The sequence below is a fragment of the Acartia tonsa genome, chromosome 5 (genome assembly GCF_053477335.1).
Source record: "Acartia tonsa isolate MP-2025a chromosome 5, ASM5347733v1, whole genome shotgun sequence".
Classification (NCBI taxonomy): domain Eukaryota; kingdom Metazoa; phylum Arthropoda; class Copepoda; order Calanoida; family Acartiidae; genus Acartia; species Acartia tonsa.
Genome location: NC_137264.1, coordinates 5,324,523 through 5,336,945, shown reverse-complemented (window position 1 = coordinate 5,336,945; position 12,423 = coordinate 5,324,523).

Sequence of the window (12,423 nt, the reverse complement as noted above, 5' to 3'; positions counted from 1 at the left end):
TGACATTTTCCTGCCGTGACAAAGAGTCATGTGTGACCGAGTGCCAGGCTGTCCTGGCACAAAGGACAGCTGAATATTTTCATAAGTCTGAAAGTTCTTTAACCTCCATTATTGACTTATTAAGGTAAATTTATAGTATTTAAAATTTAAGCCACCAATAAGGCGCTGAATTTTGTTTAATAATATGAAATTAGAAGAAAAATATATTTAAATTGTCCGTATACATGTATATATATATATGTATGTATGTATATATATGTATGTATTTTTGCTTCACAAAAAGGGGTTGTTGTATTTCATAATGTACCTTGATATTTGGCGCTCCAATAAACGTAGTGCGCACTCGAAAAACCGGTAATTTTATACCTAAAGGTTTGGAATTTTTTGGGGTTTTTATTTCAAAAATATTATTTATGTACATTAATGTGCAATTTCTATTACTTTTTCGCAATTTTTTGGGAAGTTTTTAAGCATAAAAACGCTATTTACTTGAAAAATCAGGAAGATAGTATTTTATGAGCGCACACTTTATTGTTTGCGTGAGTATCGTAAAAACATTGACCACTTTTGAGATTTGAATTTTCCGATATTCACGAAACCCAACTAAAAACCGTTACAAATTGTTTACAAATATAAGACCATATCGATCGTTATGGTAATGTGTAGACAAATACTTTCTGAAATATTTATTCCATATCTGCGTATTGTGCAGACATAAAAAAAAATAAAATAATATATCTCAATGCAGATTGGTTATGTAATATATATATTTACATCTGTCTTTATATAGATATATTTTTTAGATATATATTATAAATTTACGTATTTTTTAAGGGAAAAAGAAACCGGTGATGAGATCAAGTACAACAAGATGAATCTGACCTCGGATACTAGACAAGCGGTCTTCAATGCTTTATTGGGATTCAAAGTGAGTTTTACCTTATATAATTCTTCAATATTAGGTACAATCTGCGATGTTTTATTGAGGATGGTCGATCCTGAAAAATAAGAATATTTTTAGGGATTTTTATATCCAATATATAACTTGTTATGAAAAAGTTTTTAATAGTTAATTTTTTAGGAAACTTATGGACTCGATGGACGTCAGACTTGCAAGAGATTTTTATATCCAATATACAACTTGGTATGAAAAAGTTTTTAATAGTTAATTTTTTAGGAAACCTATGGACTCGATGGACATCAGACTTGCAAGAATGAAGTTAACGGTTGGCTACTTCTGATTGTTTTTGTACTTTCATGTTTCTTGGTAAGATAATTTACAAATCACTTTTACTGGCTTCAAAAGCAAATACTTATAATTATTATTTTACTTCATAATAAATAATTAATAAGCATTTCGTTGTGTAAATATAAAAGATGCGGTATAAGCAAATAAAAACGTTTATTTATGTATCATAAAGAATAGAAATTTGATTTAGTTTAATTGCGTAGATAAGAATCAATTCCGCAAGCAAAAAAAGAACCTTGTGAACAAAAGGGGAGAAAAATTTTTCATTCAACGGCTAGGCGAAACTGTAAGACTCAATTATCTTGCCGCAATCGCGGACGTGATTAGTTACCCCTTTTTTTATAATGTTGGTAACATAATTTCCTAACTAAGTTTTATATATTATTTATGGTACATAACAAAGAATAATTTTCAAGCCTTTATTTTCTTACACACACAAAGAAGTTTGGGAACTAGTTGTTTAACAACAAAAGATAATATACTAACAAGTTAAAAAAAAAATAGGGTCTAAATAATTCTATTTTTATTTTAATTTTATTTAGGTTTCTGCGGTTGTTTTAGCAGCTGTAGGTTTCAGCCTGAAGAGATGTAAGGAGTACTATCAAGGACGGGCTAACGAGAGGCGCAAAAAGAAAATCGAACATATGGAGCAGGGGAAAACTTTGATACAAAAACTCGAGCATATAGATGCAAAATTGGAAAGCCATAGGGCCGCGTCCACTTTAAACAGAAGTTTCAAGGCTGAGTCGGTTAAGCCGGATCATGTGTTAGACACCGATTCTGATTCTAAGGAATTGGTGGAGTTTGACCATCAATGGAGACTAAATAAAATTAAGTCGCATTGTTATGAACAGAAAAAGGCTAATGAAAGTCTTGATTATAATTATGTGTCTACTATGTGCGATGATCCAGTAAATCCCGTAAGCAAGGACAATGTTAGGGACAGTGTAAATGACAATTAACTTAAGGTTTGAAATTAGTAACCTGTTAGTATTTTACTTAATAGCGCAAGTTGGTAGAATTTTTATATGTAGTGGTGAGTTATCATTTCCGTTTTTGCTTAGATGCTTTCATTGCTTAACAAATCCTTATTATTTGTAGGAAAAATAACTATTAAATGTTAATTTGATGTAAAGTTAATAATAAAATAATTGTTTTGTAATCGACGTTTTTCTTGTATGTCAATCATTAATTGTTATCTATTATAAAAATGTACAACCTATTGATATGTTATTAAAATTCATTGCACGTAATAAAATTTAAAACTAAAATAATATTGCAAATTTGTTTTTAACTTGCGGAAATTGTAAAACGTTAGTAGGGCTTAGCCTAACCCGGATGCCAAGCCTAGTAAAGCTAGTTTTTATGTTGCTTTGTCATGCTAAATCGTGCTAGGTAGAATATCTTGTTTTGCACAAGAAGGTGTTCTTACTTTTTCCGCAAATTGTTTAATTTACAATATAAAGGATGGAATTATGTGTAAAATAATTGGTAAAAGAATTTGCATTGGCTTTAGAACAAATATACTTGTATAACGGTTTAAAATACAAAAACACTAGTATAATGACGTGATACTAATATTTGGTATATAAGCCTTTTTAGCCAGTTTTGCAAAACATTTATTTTTAAATAATAAACGGCGGGCCCGCATAGCTTGCCCTGGCACAGAAACGCCTTTTTAGAAAGTGCGTACCGTACCGGATAGGTTTACCACTAAACCATTAGGCTAGCTATGGATGTACTACAAATTTTTACACATTATGTTTGATAAATATCGTTTTAGCGTATTTTAAATATAGTTTAATAATTACCTTTTTATGTTTTTGTAGTTTTTTGCCTTTATACAAGATAGGTAGGACACGGGGGTATTCAGGGTTCCTATAATATTAAAAGATTAACATTAAAGATATAATTGTTCTTTTTTAAAAAGACATTTTTCAATAAGGAGAAAAGATTTTATTACAGACATGAAGATGGTTGTCTTTTAAAATATAACAATATAAAAATTGAGCGAAATTTTTATAATTGGTCTTCATTAAAAAGACATTTTTCAATATGGAGAAAAGATTTTATTACAAACATGAAGATGGTTGTCTTTTAAAATATAACAATATAAAAATTGAGCGAAAATAATTTCCGTCAAATATTCACCTTTAAGTCTTTTAATAGTATAGGATGTGTGTTATTTTGATGATATAACTCGATGAATGCGTTATCCTTCCGTCTGAAAGAAAAAGGCAATTTTATAAAAAATGTTTATGAGGTTTGATAATTTCTACAATTATTTTTTTATTAACATTCAGAATATATAAACCATAAGTCACAATTTTTGGGATATTATGTACAGTAGATATAATAATAGGATACATACTCATAAATATCTTAGGATGGAAAGATATATACATCGAAAAGGATCTTTAATAAAGGGGGAATACATTATATAGTAATATACACATAAATATCTAGTATGAAAGACATTTTCTTGTGTAAATAAAGGTAAAGGAAAAGAAAGAGATTGATTTCTTCATTCCTCTAATATAGTTTCTAAATCATTTATGCTATTTTCATTGTTGTCTAAATCGTGATTTTCGTTACTGTATAATTCATCCTCGCTAGATGAAGAATCTAGGTAATTAGGTTCTTGGATATCTTGGTTTTTATTTTTATCTAAATTGCGCGGTTTTAAAACTGGTATGTTAAACAGTTCATTTATATTGTCAAATGAAAGCAGTTTAAATGCTTCTGCCAATGATTTGTCAATATCGAGTTTAGAAAGTTTATTGAAATTAACCTTTTTTAAATCGCTTGCGTGACGCATAACCACTTGACCGGAAATTTGATTTTGAATATGTATTGTTTGATCACTACGGTCAACAACTTTATAAGGTACAAGACCAAACAGTGGCTTATATTTAAAACCGTAGCTTTTGTCGTTTAATTTGGTAAAAACAATATCGTTAATATGAAAACTATGGTCTATTCTATTCTTATTTCTTTTATCGGAATTGCGCATTTTGTATTGAACTACTCTATCTCTACAATCTTTGATTAGTTGTTGGACCTCTAATTTATATTGTTCTGAGTATAGATTTAAATTATCATTCAACACATACTGAAAAACGTTTTCGGTCGGATCCTTTAATTCACCATCCATTATTCCATCTAAAGAATTAAATTGAATATTATATGGTGACAATTTTTCATTTAAAAAGGGGATTTTATTTAGCATTGCGCAACTTATAGACAATATATGACTAAGATCTAATGTAGTATATTTTTCTCTATAAATTCGCAACATTTCATTTGTGGTACGGACGGCGCGTTCGATAAATCCACGTGATTTAGATTTAAGGATTGAGCTGTTAAGAACTTTAATATTAAGATTATTAAAATAATTCATTATTAACTTGCTTTTGTAAATTGAAGCATTGTCGCTAATAAATGAAGCAGGTATGTCATGTACTGAGAAGTAGTTACTTAGGCAGTTCATAATAGCTCTAGATGTTTTAGATTGAAGAATATATATACTAGTATACGTTGAGTAAACGTCTTTAATTATTAGCAATGCTTTAGGGTCTTGTTTTCTAACCTTATTTTCAAAGGTAGGTAGCTCGAGAAGGTCAGAATAAATGAGCTTATTAGGAGAATTAATGGAGTTGTTAAAGGTAGATCCTTCTTTTAGGCGCAAAGAGTTTGGCTTATTCTGAATACAAAGTAGGCAGTTAGCAGTTAGATTATCACAAATGAGTTTTGCTAATTTCCTGTTATTGAAATAATAATAATTGTTTACATAATTCCAGAGCCTTTGATTTCCCATATGCATCAGCGAGTAATGGATAAAGCAAATGTAAGGTAAATATAGTATTTGAGGTAGTAAAATTTTACCATCTATAAATTTTATTGTATGAGGGAGGGAATCAGGGCAGTTTTTTTCTGCCAGTTGTAGTTTTATAAAATTTGGCGTAGACAAATACTCTTTAAATTTATCTGAAAAGTATTTTCCTACGTTGGGAAATTTAGTATGTACTTTTTTTATTGAATAACCTTCTTTCTCATTGCTATTATTACCCAAAATTGGAAATTCTGATATAGTTAGGTAATCATCAGTATAATAAGGCTTTACACTATTATTAAAAGTTGAAATTTCTATAGGACAGAGGCGCGACCAAACATCAGCCAAATTTTGTTTGTCTGTTACATGTATGAAATATAACGCCGTACCTTTATACCAGAAGTATAATTTATTAGCTAAATTATCAATTTTGACATTTCGGGATGAAAATTTATGTCTTGTTAATACTCCTTTGACTACCATTGAATCTAACAAAAGGTAAGTGCATTTGTTAGTAATTTGAGGTTCATAATATCTTAGGCTAGCATATACACTAAAAATTTCTAGATATGCTATACCTTGTTTTTCTAGACAACCTAGACTAGGGAATCGCTTTAGAGTAAAAGCTAACTATTTTAACCAAATGTTGTTCATTTCATATGTGTTATTTTTAATGATATTTATAAAATAGTCTTTAAATTCTGATAATGTCATAAGATTAGGTCCGAAGCGTAGCACAGTTTTTTTACAGAGAATGCTGGGTGTTTTTACATTCAATCCATAAATTAACGAATCATGGAGTAAGAAACATATATCTTCGCTATAATTTCCGATTTTAATGGTACTACAGGGTGTAGAAAATACTATATTTGTTTTAAACATTTTTGTACACCCATATAATAGGTAATACAAAATATGATCATTGTTAATCAAAAAATCAGTATTTAATTGCTGAATTGTTTTACAGAAAACTTCCTTATGTAGCGTAGACAAACATTCCTTTTTATTGGTATAAGGCATGAACTCTACAAAATCGTAATCATAGAGATTTAGGATGGTATATAAGTGTGTCATGGCGCTAGTAAAATCTTCTGGAAAAGATCTATGATTAAGTTTTCTCGCTGTTTTAAAAATACTCTCTATAATGTTTTCATTTAAACATATATATTCGGTATCTTTAGGATAGGGATGAATAATATTGGGATCAATTTTGTGCGAATTAATAGGGAATTTTTTAACGCATTCTGACATATTGACATTCAGTAGTACTGATCCTATACTTTAATGTGACGCGTCTGTTAGTAAGACGTTAACACTGTTTTCACTAGGGACATCAATAAACCTTTCGGTTTTTGATAATAACTCTTTAATTTTAGAAAAAGCTAGTTTAGCTTCTGAATCATAAATAAAAGGGTTTAATTTTTTGTATAATAGATTACATTGTTCATGAACAGAAAGGGGAAAAATAGATCTATAGTAATTTATTTTGCCTAACAAACTTTGCATTTTTTTCAAAGAATCAGGTTCCCCTAAAGTTGTTATTTCATTAAGTTTTTTATCAGGACAAAGGATTTTTCTATTCTTAATTTTATACCCAAGAATATGAATTTCATCTGGACTATCTAAATCAAAAGCAAGTGTACATTTAGAAGTTGAAATTTTTACTCCTATCAGGTGTAACCTGTTTAAAAGTTTTTCTATTTCTAAAATATGATTTTGTAATTCTTCCTCCGATTCAGAATATAAGATAATATCATCCATAAAAATAAGTAAATTTTGAATAAAATCTAATTGACCATTTTTGTCTAAGTGCAAGTATTTTTGCATGGTCTGAACGAGGTAGGATGGCGTTTGGCAGAATCCCGTAAGAGCGCGTTTCATTATGTATGCTGCTTTCTCTGTCAAAACATTCATCGCCCCAGAATCCATGCTTTCTTGGTCTACCTGAATGCTATAAAAGCATTTTTTTCAGGTCAATTGTGGTTATATATTTAGATTTTTTAATGATTGGGCTTAACAGATTTTTGTAATCAGGGAGTGCGGCACTTGTTCCCCCAAAAGCAGCTTCATTGCTGTATTTGGCATCTATTATGATGCGAGGTAATTCTGACTTATCTTCGCTGCGGCTAGGGACAGTAAAGACAGGGTTGCCAAATGACATGTGTGGGGGAGCTATCTCAGCATACCCATTTTGAAGAAGTAGATGAAAGAATTTATCGACAGCTTCTCTGTCTGTTGCTTTAAGGCTATAAGGCTTTGTATTACGATATACAGGGCTGGATAATTTTACTGACATTTTGGGTATAAAAGATTCATTGAGGGACCCGCAATCAAAGGTATGTTTTGAGTAAACTTGCAGGTCATAAATTAAATTAGCTATTCTTGATTTAACCTTTTCAAATTGGCATGTAATTGAATCTTTTATATCTTGTACTGTAGACAACTTTGTTTCTAAGACATCTGAGATGTTAAGTCCTATGTCTAAATCATTTTGAAAAGATTGAAAAAACTCATTTTCATCTATTACATTTGGGGATGGTTTAATCTCTTTTTTTATTGTTTTATCTATTTTATTAATAGTTGTATATTTGTCAGTATACAATACCAAAATATGGGAAATTAAGTTGTTAAGCAAAAGGGTTTTATTCAAGAATAACAGTATTTGTTTTGATATAAAATTTAGGGGTAAGACTGTCATAATATCATCCAAAGTAAATTTAATATTTATCAAAGCTATCCAAAATTGTGTATAAAGGTAGGCTAATAATGGAAAAATAGAATTAAAGCAATTCTTTGAAATAATTTTTTCAAAAATAAAAATGGTATTATTTTTATTATTATTACAAGGTTGTTTTTGCTTTTCTATTAATGTAATAGAGGAAATTTTGTGACTAACTGGGATATTTAGTTTATTGGTAGCGGTGATATAAATATCATTATTTTCTTTAAAAGTTTGCTTGTATAGCAAAGGGCTAGAAGAACTGTTTTTAATTTTATAAGAAGTGTTTTGTTTGTAATTGACAATCTTTCCTACTATTAATTTTTGTTCAAATGGAAGAAACGTTAAATGGTCGTTAACTTTAACTTTAGGGGCTAATTTTCTGTTGTACTCCAGCCTGGCACTGTTTATGCTATCGTCATATACTATTGTAACACAGGCTGCCTTAATAAAATCCCTACCTAATAAAAAGCAATTATCAATAACATTGTCAGTTACTAGGACGTCCAAGATTATATCACCATAATTAGGAAGATAAAAAGGGATTCTGAATAAACCATAACATTTTATATCATTGTATCAATATATCAATAACAATATATCTTATATATACATCTATCATCCAGGTTCAAATCCCAGAAGAAAAAAAAATTTGGGGGGATGAAGGGTGACTTTTATTAATTTTTGATGGGAAAAGAGGAGGGGGGAGTTTGGTTGAGCACCCACCAGTTTTAATTTTAGTTTTTTTTTTAAATTTAAAAACTTGGAAAGGGCAATTTAAAAAGAGAATTCAATTAGTTCAGTAGTTATCGAATTCTTAATCTACAGACAAAATGACTCTCCATACTTTATACAAGGTTTTAAAAATAATCATATATAATTCTTGGTGGAATTGAACCCAAAACATTTCTAACACATGATGGTGCACTAACCCTTAGACCATAGGTGTAAAGCAATTAATAATAAAATTTAGTTAATAATATTACAAATAAAGTAAGTTTACCCAGAACAAATCTCCTCTAATCTTTTTTTACACATTATATCCACCCTCCTTTTATAATTTTTTTTCAACTTGAGAGGAAAATAACTATAAATGAGAGGAAACACCAAATAATTGTCCATTGTCCATCGCAGAATAAAATCTTTAATCACATTCAATTCTTGGTGGAATTGAACCAAGAACCTTTCCAACACAAGACTGCCACACTAACCCCTAGACCAAAGGTGAAAAGAAATTTTGATGAAAAATTTAGGTCTAAATATCACAATTATAACAAATTATTGGGTGCTAAATAACTCTTATGTACATACTTTTAAAACCTCTTTTTATATGTAATGAGTTAATGGTTAAAGGATACTAGTGGCTGCGCCCCTAAAACCTCTAGGAATACTTAAGGGAAGCAAAAATAATTTATTTTGAGGGTCATCTTTTTTTGGGAGGGAAAAGATACATTTCACCCAAAAATTATAAATCTTCCCTGGATCAATAAGAAGCTTCATATTACCACTTTATTTAATAGAATATGTGGATATATAAAAAAAAGAAAATTTGTTAATGAAATTATGGACCTCATTTATTGGCCAGTTCATTTATATATCCCATAAGAGGGGAGAGATGGATTAAAGGGGGTGTATGGGGGTTATTGTTATTTTAGCCAGCTGAGATTATTTCTTTATCAGAGTACAGGAAAATATGGACAACATCAAAGCAATAATATATCGATTCATGTATTGCTTATAAATTCAGAAATTGTATAACATAATGATAAAGATAAAGAAACATTTTTAAAAGCGAAGCTTTTCTATAATTAGGGTCGGTCCGTCCGTCCATCACGGATAGCTTTTTACGTTAATTTAGGCATGTTAGAGTTGTCCTATCGATTTCAAATTTTGCATGGTGATTCCTTAAAAAGTTAGGTACGATTTAGAAAGCGTAGCAACACTATAATCATCACCAAAATGTCCGTACCTCCATTTTAAACATGTTGATTTTTTTACTTTTTTAACAACAAAATTTTATGTGATCTAATCATCTGATTGATCTGATTTTTGGTATATTGATTTCTGGGACGACAAAGTATAATGTAATAAGCGAAGCAACTCTATAATCAAGTCCTAAAAATGTAAGTATGTCCATAAACATTATCCTGAATCAAGCAGTTTTTCAACAAATTTCCTTACAATTTTGCTTTGACTCTTATACATGTATATTATGATTATTCCGTTCTGACACTATACAAGTGTTAATGTCCGTTTGTCCTACCGTTTTAGTGCTTCGCTTTTATGGATGTTATCATCCTTGTTTTATAATAATTGCAGTTTAGAAAATAAAATCAATTTTAGTAAGCATCTTTGTAAAATAAACAAAATCGGATGAATTAATTTAAAAATACTATGAAAAATGAAATATGTATAAATCTTTTTTTTGCATAACTTTTTCAGTGTCTCTCATCAACCACAAAGTATTAAATACATTTAAAATTGAAGAAATATCTAAGTAGGAGAAGCTAAATTATATAGAACATGTATTGCGTACCTAAATGGAAAAATAATAGAGAAGCTACGATATAACTTGAGTATTACAAAAGTTGATTGCCCCCTGTGAGGTTTGAACTCAAGGTCCCTAGTTTACGAGACGAGTTCTCTACCATTGAGCTAAAGAGGAAACTTGTATAAGAGAAAAAAATTTAAGATGATACAAATTCATAGTGAATATTAAGAAAATTCTGAAAAATTTGTATTTTTTAAAAACAATAAAATTAGGCAAACGTCAGTAGGGCAGTTACCCTATAAATAGTATTCAATAGTATTCATAAGTATCAACGTTCAAAAACGTATTGCTCCTGGTGAAATTCGAACTTATAACCCCTGCATAACAGTCTAGAAGAACCGTGCGCTAACCGATTGCGCCACTGTAGCTCTTACATTACAGGTTCAAACTTTTGTAGTTGTTCGAGATGGTAGTTTCTATGTTGTAATTTAAAAAAAAAACTTAAGATAAAATTTTTATAAAAGAATATAAAAAAATTTAAAAGTATAACATTTAAAAAAAACATTTTAAGAAATTATTTTTGGGCGATGGAAATGTCTGACCCCCACCCCAAAATTAGCTCAAAACCATCCAATGACCATATATATATTTTCTGAGAAGGACAACCTTGTCATTTCAGTGGTTGCTGAGATCATAAGCTTCAGACAGACAAAATGAAATGAAAATTAAGCCACGCGGCTGAATTGACGGCTGAGGCTTGTACTAATTAAAAAAATTAAGCTGCGGCTGAGGCTTATAAATATCAAGCCGCGCGGCTGCGGCATAATCATAACTTTGCAGCTGCGGCTGAGGCTTTCTTGAAGCCGCGCGGCTGAGGCTTCAAATCATTAACAGCCGCGCGGCTGAGTGTGGCTGAGGCTTCCCCAACTATAAGCCGCGCGGCTGATTGCGGCTGAGGCTTAGAGGGGCGTTGGCTGAATGAGGCTTAGTGCGGCTGAGGCTTAATGTGGCTGAGGCTTACAGTGGCTGAATGCGGCTGAGGCTTACAGTGGCTTATGTTTTCTTTAAGCCGCGCGGCTGCGACTAAGGCTGAGGCTTATTGGGTGGCTGAGTTAGCCGCGCGGCTGATTTTGAGGCTTCTCGTAAGCCGCGCGGCTGATGGTGGCTGAGGCTTCCGAACCCTGGGTTATAGGCAAGGGGGCCAGGCGCCCAAGCTAGGCAGGCTAGGGGGCCGAGCTCTGCGGCTATGAACTTCTAGCATTACGGTTTTTTTGGATTTTTGTCTTTTGTAGAGTTGGTCTTTTGTAAGCGTTGGTCTTTTGTAGAACCGTCTAGTTGGTTTTTTGTAGGCGTTGGTCTTTTGTAGCAACGCCCATCCTGTTACTTTATTATAAGGATTAAGTTCCTTTTAACAAAAAACTATTTATCGCCTCTCGGCATCCGAGAGAAAACAAAACTGGTTTTAATATTATGATTGTACATTTTTATATTCGTAGAAAACTGGAATTAATACGAAACTATACATGATTTTTCAGTGGCCATACTGGAATAGTTATTTCTCGCATCGTATTTTAAACTATAAATCCTTAAATTCCTGCCCAATAAACTTTCTGTAAACTGAAAATTAATTCAATTCGTCTTAAGAAAAAGTTTAAAACCTGTTGTAAATTTCTGTTGCCCTCGCAACTTATGATTTAACTGAAAATGATTGTTACAACTTGTTAATACTGCTATACTCTTCTCATAACGTATGTATTCTAAACACTAAAACAATATATTATTACTTAACTAATACACCAGATTTTTTTTTTCTAATAAAGCGAAACTCGCAGCGGGCTAAAATTATGATAAGATTTAAAAGATTACATATAAATTATCTCACTCTCTTAAAACTATTTTTGGTCTGATTTTTTTCTCTAAAAATAATCACTTAAAAATGTTTACAATATTAAAAGTGTGTGTTTGACTTATTTTTGACTTTGTAAAGTACAATAAGGTATAAATAAATTTAAATATCTCTGCAAATTTTCCAAATTCTCGTGTATCAAACAATTTGAATTGAAACAGAGACAGCATTGTATTTACTCATTGATAGTTTATTTTAACTTTCCGCGTAATTTTTGCTAAAATAA